Raw genomic sequence first — 8,942 nt, 5'->3', positions numbered from 1 at the left:
GTTACCAGTTTTTTGGGAGACCAAGCATCATCTCGAGCAACATAACGTCAACAGATCCAACATAAAGAACAAGCAGCAAGCAACAAGAGCTGTGTGCTGTTAGTCGGTCTGTGTGTAGGCTTCCACCAAATTGTTCGGTTTGCCGATTTAAAAAAAGAAAAAAGTGTGTTGCGTAGGTACAAGAAGAGCTATCTCTTTAGGACTTCTATCCTTGATAATATGGTCCCTTTATAGATTGTGAGACGTTCTCGTTCATAATTTTGTTTTGGGTTTCATTATGGTCATTTCGTTATGACCACATCCTTTTTTGGTATATTGTTCATCTGCGCTTTAGAACTTCTTTACGTTGGCCGCACTGGGCTGACATCACCAGAGCCATAAAAGAATCAGAGATGTACATGACAGGGGAAATGTTTTTGTGATGTAAATAAGGTCTGAAGTGCTTGCGATTGAAATATGTCAACATTGGGATATGAATAAAACAACATCGTTGTCAGTCAAATAATAGTATGTATTTGCGATTCAGAATCACCATTTATTGAAAACTTAAAGGTAGTTTTGTTGATATGGAGATTAAGGATTGATTTCGTTCCACTGTACATAAGATACAAGGATACTCTTGAAAAAGGGAGCCTTTATTTCAAATTGTGCATCGAGTTACCAGTTCTGACGAAAACATTTCGGTTTGTCGGTTGTCAATGGTTGAGCATGATCATTAAAAAAAAGGTCATTTTTCGAAATGCTTATGTTTTTCGTTCTTATGTGATTTTTCACTGTTGTCAGTAAATCCCCTTGGCTTCTGCCTGTTTGACTAAAAACATCAGTAGGATACTATGTTCGACTTGGATATGTTTTCGAATTGTTTTAGTGACCCCTCTATGTGCTAAACAGGTTGATTAAAATTTACTACTGTGCATTTTGTGTGGATTGTATGTATGTTGGTGTATAAATGAATAACATGCGCTTGCTTGCTTCGTTAATTGGTTAATAAACTGTTTCTGGAAACACATACACGGTTTCTTGACCACACTACTGCAGGAATGCATGCTTTGTGGAGTGATGTGCCGGTGAAATCGCCAAGCAAGAGAGAGAAATCTGACAGATTGTTAATTGACTTCTCGAAAGTGATGTAAATTTTAGTGTCAGTATTTTCATTGGATTTACACCGTAATTTATTGTACAGACTGTTCTTCGTTTCTGTTTAGTTTTCAAAGTAGAAATCAGTTCTTACAATAGCAATTTGTACAACAGTTTTTCTGGTGTTCATAAGGGTAAAAATTTGACAACTGGCGGTGGCAATAACATTTTCTGTGTTGGCAAGTTCTGGACAGTGCTTTATTTCCTATCCATAAATTTCTCACTCTCATATAATGTGTGTGAAAATTGTTAGCAATAAGACAGTCTACAGCTGCTCACTTATTATTAGTCTGTAGTTACAGCTCCCACAACAACTAGAGAGTAATATGAACCAAGAGTGGTAAATGAAATATAAATAGAACTGAAATTCATTACTCTTAAAACTTCGGCAGTGTACCATAATTGTTACTGTGTACATTTCCTGGTACTTATCACAAGCCCGTGATCCAATATTTTTTTCACACTGCTTAGATGACACTCAGTCATCTTTCTCTGGTGTAGCAAGTGAAGGTCTTAGGTGTGATGACTGGGACTACAGCAAGTGATTATTAATGGATTCACTCTTCTTTTGTTGCCAGGCCAAAATACCATTCACAGTATTCCTCTTGCTGTTAGTTTTGAGAGCTCTAACCATACTACCGAGCGAGGTGGCGCAGTGGTGAGCACACTGGACTCGCATTCGGGAGGATGACGGTTCAATCCCGCGTCCGGCCATCCTGATTTAGGTTTTCCGTGATTTCTCTAAATCGCTTCAGGCAAATGCCGGGATGGTTCCTTTGAAAGGGCACGGCCGATTTCCTTCCCCAACCTTCCCTAATCCGAGCTTGTGCTCCGTCTCTAATGACCTCGTTGTCGACGGGACGTTGAACAGTAATCTCCTCCTCTAACCATACTGTAATGAAGCTCAAGGAGGGAAGCCTTCTTTAAACTGGAGACTGTTTGTGATACCAGTACATGTAAAGTTTTGTTTATTACAAGACGAAGGTCAATATACTACTTGGAGGGATGCCTTCCTATCACTTGCCACCTCTTTTTTAATAAAAAAGGAGCGCAATGACCTGGGTGTTGCTAATTGGGGTAGGACTGTGTACAGTGTTATACAAACAGCAACAAATACATCGGACCTGTTTGAGGATGGCTGCATAGTAACTGGTATTGGTGACAACGAGGAAGTTGCAGCAACACTTATTACCAAAATACGGAGGACAGCTAAAACAAATAGAATTATCTGTGTGTTCAGTAAACTAGATAAGCAGTAGTGTCATATCTCAGTGAGGAACCTGAAACTTTCAGCTTGGACCAGAGCATGTAGAGGAACTATGGCTCAAGTTTAAACGAATAGTTGACTATTCACTGTGTAGATATGTACCCAGTAGAAGAGTTCAGGATTTGAGGGACCTCCTGTGGTATACAGTCATTTTAAAGAAACTTGTGAAGACATCAATGACTACAATATCAGAATATTATAATAAGAACTCCAATAAAAACCAAATTCTATTTGTATGTAAAGGCTGTTAGTGGTACCACTCGAGACACTCAAGGATGCATTAGGAACTTTAATTGAGGATAGCAAAGCAGATATGCTTAACTCAGTTTTCAAATGTTCCTTTACAAAAAGAAATCCAGGAGTGTTCCCCCAATTTCATTCTCACATCACTGCAAAAATGAGTGATGTAGATATTAGTGTAAGTGGTGTTGAGAAACAGCTGAAATCACTTAAAATTTATCAAAATTCCATGGCCCAATGGAATCCCTGTTGGATCCTGTACAGGATTTGTGATTGAGTTAGCACCTCTGTTAGTCATAATGTACCATAGATCCCTCAACAAAAATGCCTGCTCAGTGGTGGGAAGAAAGCACAGGTCACACCACTCTACAAGAAGAGTGGCAGCAATGATCCACGAAACTACCAACCAATACCCTTGACAGCTATTTGTTTTACAATCTTACAACACATTCTGAGCTCAAAAATGATGAGGAATCTTGAACAGAATGGCCTCCTCCATATCAACAATAATTTATTCTGAAGAAATTGATCATATGAAATCCAACTCTCACATACCGAAAGGCATGAATCAAGACAGGTATATGCAGTATTTCCTGATTTCCTATAAGCATTTTACTCAGTATTACACCTACACTTACTATCAAAAGTACAATCATATGAGATATCAAGTGAATTTTGTGACTGGAGTGAGGCTTTCTTGGACAGTCATCAACAGATGTGGAGTTACCTATGAATGTGTCCTAGTGTTCATGTTGTTTATTAATGACTTTGTTAACATCATAGTAACATTAGGCTTATCACAGATGATGCATGTAACTATAATAAAGTATTGCCTGAAAAATGCTGCACGGATATTCAGTCATATCATGATAAGATTTCAGAGTGGTGCAAAGATTAGCAGCATGCTTTAAATATTCAGAAATGTAAAATTGTGCTCATCACAAAATGCGAAACCAAAGTTTCTTTTGACTAAAATATCAATGAGTCATGACTGTATCAGTTAATTCACACAAAAAACATGGGGTAACACTTTGGAGGGATATGTACTGGAACGATCGCACAGGTTCATTCGTAGGGAAAGCAAGTGGCAGATTCAGTTTGTTCATAGAGTACCAGTGAAATGCTATGAGCCTATAAAAGAGAATACTTACAAATCATTTGTGCAACCCACCCTAGAATACCACTTAAGTGTGTGGAACCTGTGCCAGACAGGACTGACAGAGGATATTGAATATATAAGAAGAAGGACAGTGCAAATGGTCACAGGTTTGTTTGATCTGTGGAAAAGTGTCATGGAGATGGTGGAAGCTCTGATCTGGCAGAGTGCTGAAGGTAAATGCAAACTATTCTGAGAAAGCCTACTTACAAATTTCCAAGAATTAGCTTGTAATGATGACACAAGGAATATTCTACAACTTGCTACATGTTGCTCCCTTAGGGATCATGAGGGCAAGGTGAGATTAATTGCAGCATGCACACAGAAACTTTTAAATCGCTTTTCCTCTTGCTCTCCTTACTTGACTGCAATCGAAAGAAACCTTAATAACTGATACAATGGGAAATAATCACTGCCAGCACTTCACTGGTTTGCGGAGTATGGATGTAGATTAAACATACAGTTCTCATGTTTTCTAAATAATGTTTGAGTGTTTCTTGTAAACATTGACATACCTACCTCCTGTGCGTATCCGAGGAATCTTCTGCCCATTTATCAATGTAATGACCCCTCAGTCCCTCTTTTGCATTTCTGCCAGTTCTCAAACTTCATTTCTTCTTTTGCTGATTTTTATGTTTTCTATCACTCTCACACTCCGAACATGCTCCAAGTAACTTTGGATCCCATGTGAACTCTTCTCCTGTAGCCACCATGACATTTTTTAGTGCTGGATCAAATGATGTGTTAGGGAAAATGTTTTTACTGTATTATTAGCACAACAGCTGTGACCACCGCACAACTGTGACCACCACTGCCAATAACAACAACAACTACTACTACTACTACTACTACTACTACTACTACTTCTACTCCTGCTGCTGCTGCTGTCCATAAAATATGAAATAAAATCTGTAAAGGAATTGAGGGAAGGCTATTATATGGTTGTTTCACTGGCATTTTCGACAGTGTTATTTTTTGCCTTGAATAAGTTTAGGAGCTGTGCCATGCAATTTACACATTTTCCTGACATTTAGTAAGGTAGTTCTACAGTGAATTCATATCTTAGATATAGACACAAAAATGCATGATAAGTGCATGTTTAAAGAAATCAAATAGTTTAAGAAAACTATTCTGTTCAGTCACATTGTGGCCACTTGTCAAAAGTCCAAATAACCACCTTTTGCAGTGCACACTGCTGCAAGATGCACAGAAAGTGTGTCAGTGAAGTTCTATAAGGTGCTAATAGAGATGCTGACGTAAATGCTGTGGCTAGCCGCACCAGGTTTCTTGGCTGAGGACCCGCGAAGCAAACAATGTGATTGAGATGGTACCACGTGTTTTGGATTGGATTTAAATCTGTGGAGTTAAATGGTCAGCGGAGTGCAGTTAACTCATCCTGGTGCTCTTCGGATCATGCATATACACTGTGAGCTGCGCAACATGTTGCATTGTCCTCCTGATAGATGCTATTGTGCCGAGGAAAAAGTGATCTGCATGCAGTAATGGACATGGCTCCAAGGATAGATGCATACGTGGGTTGATCCATTGTGCCTTTCAGAATGACGGAATCATCCAGCGAATGTCACAAAAACATTCTCTACACCATTATGCTCCCTCCTCTGCCTGGATCCTTCTGATAATTGTTGTAAGGTGTTTGCTTTAAGACGTTTCGGAGCATAAAACTTGATTCATCTGAAAAGGCCACCTGTCACTATTCGCTGACTGTCCAATTGCAATATTGGTATGCAAATTCCAGCCTTTGTTGCCAATGAACAGCACGGTTGCCTGAACTAGGCACCCTGCTGTGGAGACCCATCCACGTCAACGTTCGCTGTATGTTCATTGAGAAGACACTGTTGGTAGCTTCGTCGTTTGTCTGGGTGGTCAGATGCTCAACATTTGCACATCTGTTTGCCCATAGACACCTCAGCAGCTGTCGTTCACCCCTGTAAACTGTGGCCCATGGTGCACCACAGTTGCTTCAGTGCTAGTTTTGGATAGCACCATTTTGCCATGCGTGTTACACTATGACCACAGCTGTGCTGCCACTTGCCGTCTGTGAGTTGTTATTTCATGTTTACGTCAAACACAGGCAGTGGTCGCATCAATGTGTCTAGACTGTGTAAAAGAATTTACTAGTTTGAATAATAGTGCGATCTGTGTTAGTCTTATTTTATTTATTTGCAAGTTTTGGCCACAAGATAACTGAATACATAGATTGAGATATAAGATGAAATATTAGAACACAATATTTTGCTTTCAGTATCAAGTACTTCACCATATAATTGCTATGCAGATGTAAACTGATCTCACCAATAGTGTTAATGGACAGATTTGGCCCATCTTTTCTGGTAGGTATACTATCCTGTTTCTATCAGAGGGAAAAAGGTACTTCGCTAAAGACTGAATAGACAATGAAAACATGCAAGGCTCTATTGTAATCTTATCTTACAATTTTATTCACCTTAGTTCTGAGAGGAAAAGTAACTGCATCCATGTTTCTAATGAAATGCAGATCATTGATGTTCGTATGGTCATTGATATAGCCTTAATTGATGCTGTTCAGCAGACTGTTAGTACGCAGACAGTTTTACATTCTCCCTGTTAAACTTCCAACAAGTATCATTCCATTGTGGTATTCTTTCAAGGCTATTATTGGTCTCTTACAAAAAAGTTCAACTCTTTTATAGGTTCCACAGTTAACCTCAGATAAATGAAATGGGCTATGAATTCCATCCAAGAAGATCTATTTTAAAGTTTGAAGGGCGAGTCCCAAGTCTAAAGTACGATATCTGCCTAATTAAATGGTCTTGAAGTACAAATCTATTAGTATAATAATGATTTTAATACAGCCACAGTGTTCCTGCAGTGGACACCAGACAGATTTCAGAAAAATAGGTTACGGACATGGAAAAAGTGATTTGGGACAAAATAACATTGTACTTTTGTTCAAATACTCTGAGATGATTAGTCAGATTCCTAGCTCAAATGCTAAATGCACAGCTCCTTCATTCTCCTCAGTGCAGTGTGGCCTCTAGATCATGCTAAAACAAAACATGCACTATTTTTAATTGTAAGTTAGGATTTGGGATTGTAACCATTGAAGTACATTCATTAAGTAATACATAAAAAATACAGTGTAAGCCTACCCAAATGAAAACAGAGAGCATGTAAAACAACTGATGAGATATTTCGAAAAACAATTAACTGTGATCTGTAATAGGAAAGAGGGAAGGAGAGGGAAAGACGAAAGGATGTGGGTTTTAAGGGAGAGGGTAAGGAGTCATTCCAATCCCGGGAGTGGAAAGATTTACCTTAGGGGGAAAAAGGACAGGTATACACTCGCACACGCGCACATATAGGGATTTTTGTGTGTGTGTGTGTGTGTGTGTGTGTGTGTGTGTGTGTGGTTTTTTTGTCTCCTATCAACATACCAACGCTTTCGTTTGGTAAGTTACAGACTCGCAACTACTTTACGGTGCAACTGCTCTCATACAGGAGTGAAGTCTGCTACATTGAATTCATGGTAATGTGACAAACACAACTAGCAAAATGGTCCATCTCTATACAAAAAAGACAATGGATGCTATTGAGAACAGACAACCATAGCCTTAGCTGCAAGAAGCAAGTGAACTGTTGAACTTTACATTTATTTATACATTTATGTGCAAAGATCTGTTTTAACTCGTTCTATCAAGTAAATAAAAGTCAAAGACCCCTAATACTTTGATATTAAAATCTTATCTGTGTCATTGCATCACCTAGAAGGCTTTGACTCCTTTTTGTGTCTCTTGACACTTACAGGTCCCACTTCACTTCATTGCATAGGTATTTACAACAGTTGCCTTGGTATTTCAGCTTGACAGGTTTGAGGTGCTATGTCAGGTGAACTGAGTGATATGGGATAGGAATGGGGTACTGTTCAGAAAGCTCTGCTGCAGGCACTGGGAAGTTTTGTGTGAAATGGAGAAATAGGTAGGTATGGGAAGATAGGCCAGAGGAAGGAGGCTACAGTAGAATTGAGAGAGTGAGAGTGTAGAATGATGGAGTGAAATGGGGAGGGGAGCAGACCTGGGAACAGGGCTGTCAGTGAGTGTGGTATTGAGTGGAGATTGAGGCAAGGAGGCTTATCAGATTGTAGACTGTGTTGTTTGACGTAAAAGCTTTCTGAGTATGATAGTGTAAAAAATTATACTGATGAAGTAAATGTTTCGGCCACAGTGAAATTGGCCTTCTTTGAGTAGATCTTAAAGAAGACCATTGTAACAGTGGCCAAAATGTTGGCATCTCCAGTATAGTTTTTTTACATTATGACGTAGTACATACTCAGAAAATGTTTTAAGTCAACTGACTCTGGATGTTGAAGCATACCTAAGTATATGGATGTGTTGATTGTATATTCATTCATTCATTCATGCTCTGTTGATCCAGCAAACAAAAGAACTGTATGGATATATAACAAGCCATGTTTATCACAACCCCCCCCCCCCCCTCTCACCACCACCATCACCACCACCAAAAAAATTACAATTAGTAACATAAAGTGTGCCATAACAAAATATGCTAATAATTACAGACTTGAGTGTTTACTATACTGGAACTGAAGTATAAAAAAATAAAACCATGCATTACGATTATTCTACAGTATAAATTAAAAATTGCTAAAATTAAAGTAGGTGATTAAACTGAACATAAAAAATTTCAGTGATGGAGTAGAGTACAGTATTAATTTACAGAGTGGCAGTAACAAATATTACCTGTACAGTGTCAGTCAGTGAAAAATCCCCATTGGAATAGCAGCAATATTGAAAACGATAGATTGCTAATCTTGCATGCTTGATTTCAATGACTGCTTCACAACCCACACCACCTGGGTCCTCCCTTCCACCACTACTTTTCTAAACTGTCAGATGGGAGTTATTCTTACAAGACATTCTCCTCTTCTGAAATTATCCCACCCACAACATATGGTAACCTACTGCTTCCACACCCTCCACCCATCTATCCATGGTGTAAGGTGATTACCTATGCATTCTCAGCAGATGGTATAAGTACTCCTTTAAGAAAATCAATACAATAACCAATCTGGCATAGAGTTGCGTACTCTCTCATATTTAGCCCACTGAAACGCAGGACTCAAAT

At 38.9% G+C, this 8,942-nt stretch overlaps 1 protein-coding gene across 2 annotated transcripts in view; it reads left to right on the top strand.

The window, feature by feature from the left end:
* The first annotated feature begins 380 nt into the window (after positions 1-380).
* The window catches only part of LOC124774869, a 193,836-nt gene continuing 185,274 nt past the window's right edge, over positions 381-8,942 (top strand). Inside the window, exon 1 of one of the 2 annotated variants that reach the window (XM_047249516.1) lies at positions 381-507. The gene's annotated coding sequence lies outside the window, so the exon portion shown is untranslated. The remainder of the gene's footprint in view (positions 508-8,942) is intronic. The other variant, XM_047249517.1, reaches the window with a different exon arrangement.

The sequence above is a fragment of the Schistocerca piceifrons genome, chromosome 2, assembly GCF_021461385.2.
Source record: "Schistocerca piceifrons isolate TAMUIC-IGC-003096 chromosome 2, iqSchPice1.1, whole genome shotgun sequence".
Classification (NCBI taxonomy): domain Eukaryota; kingdom Metazoa; phylum Arthropoda; class Insecta; order Orthoptera; family Acrididae; genus Schistocerca; species Schistocerca piceifrons.
The sequence above is the reverse complement of the archived record's forward strand: the minus strand, read 5'-3'. Positions and strand labels throughout refer to the sequence as shown.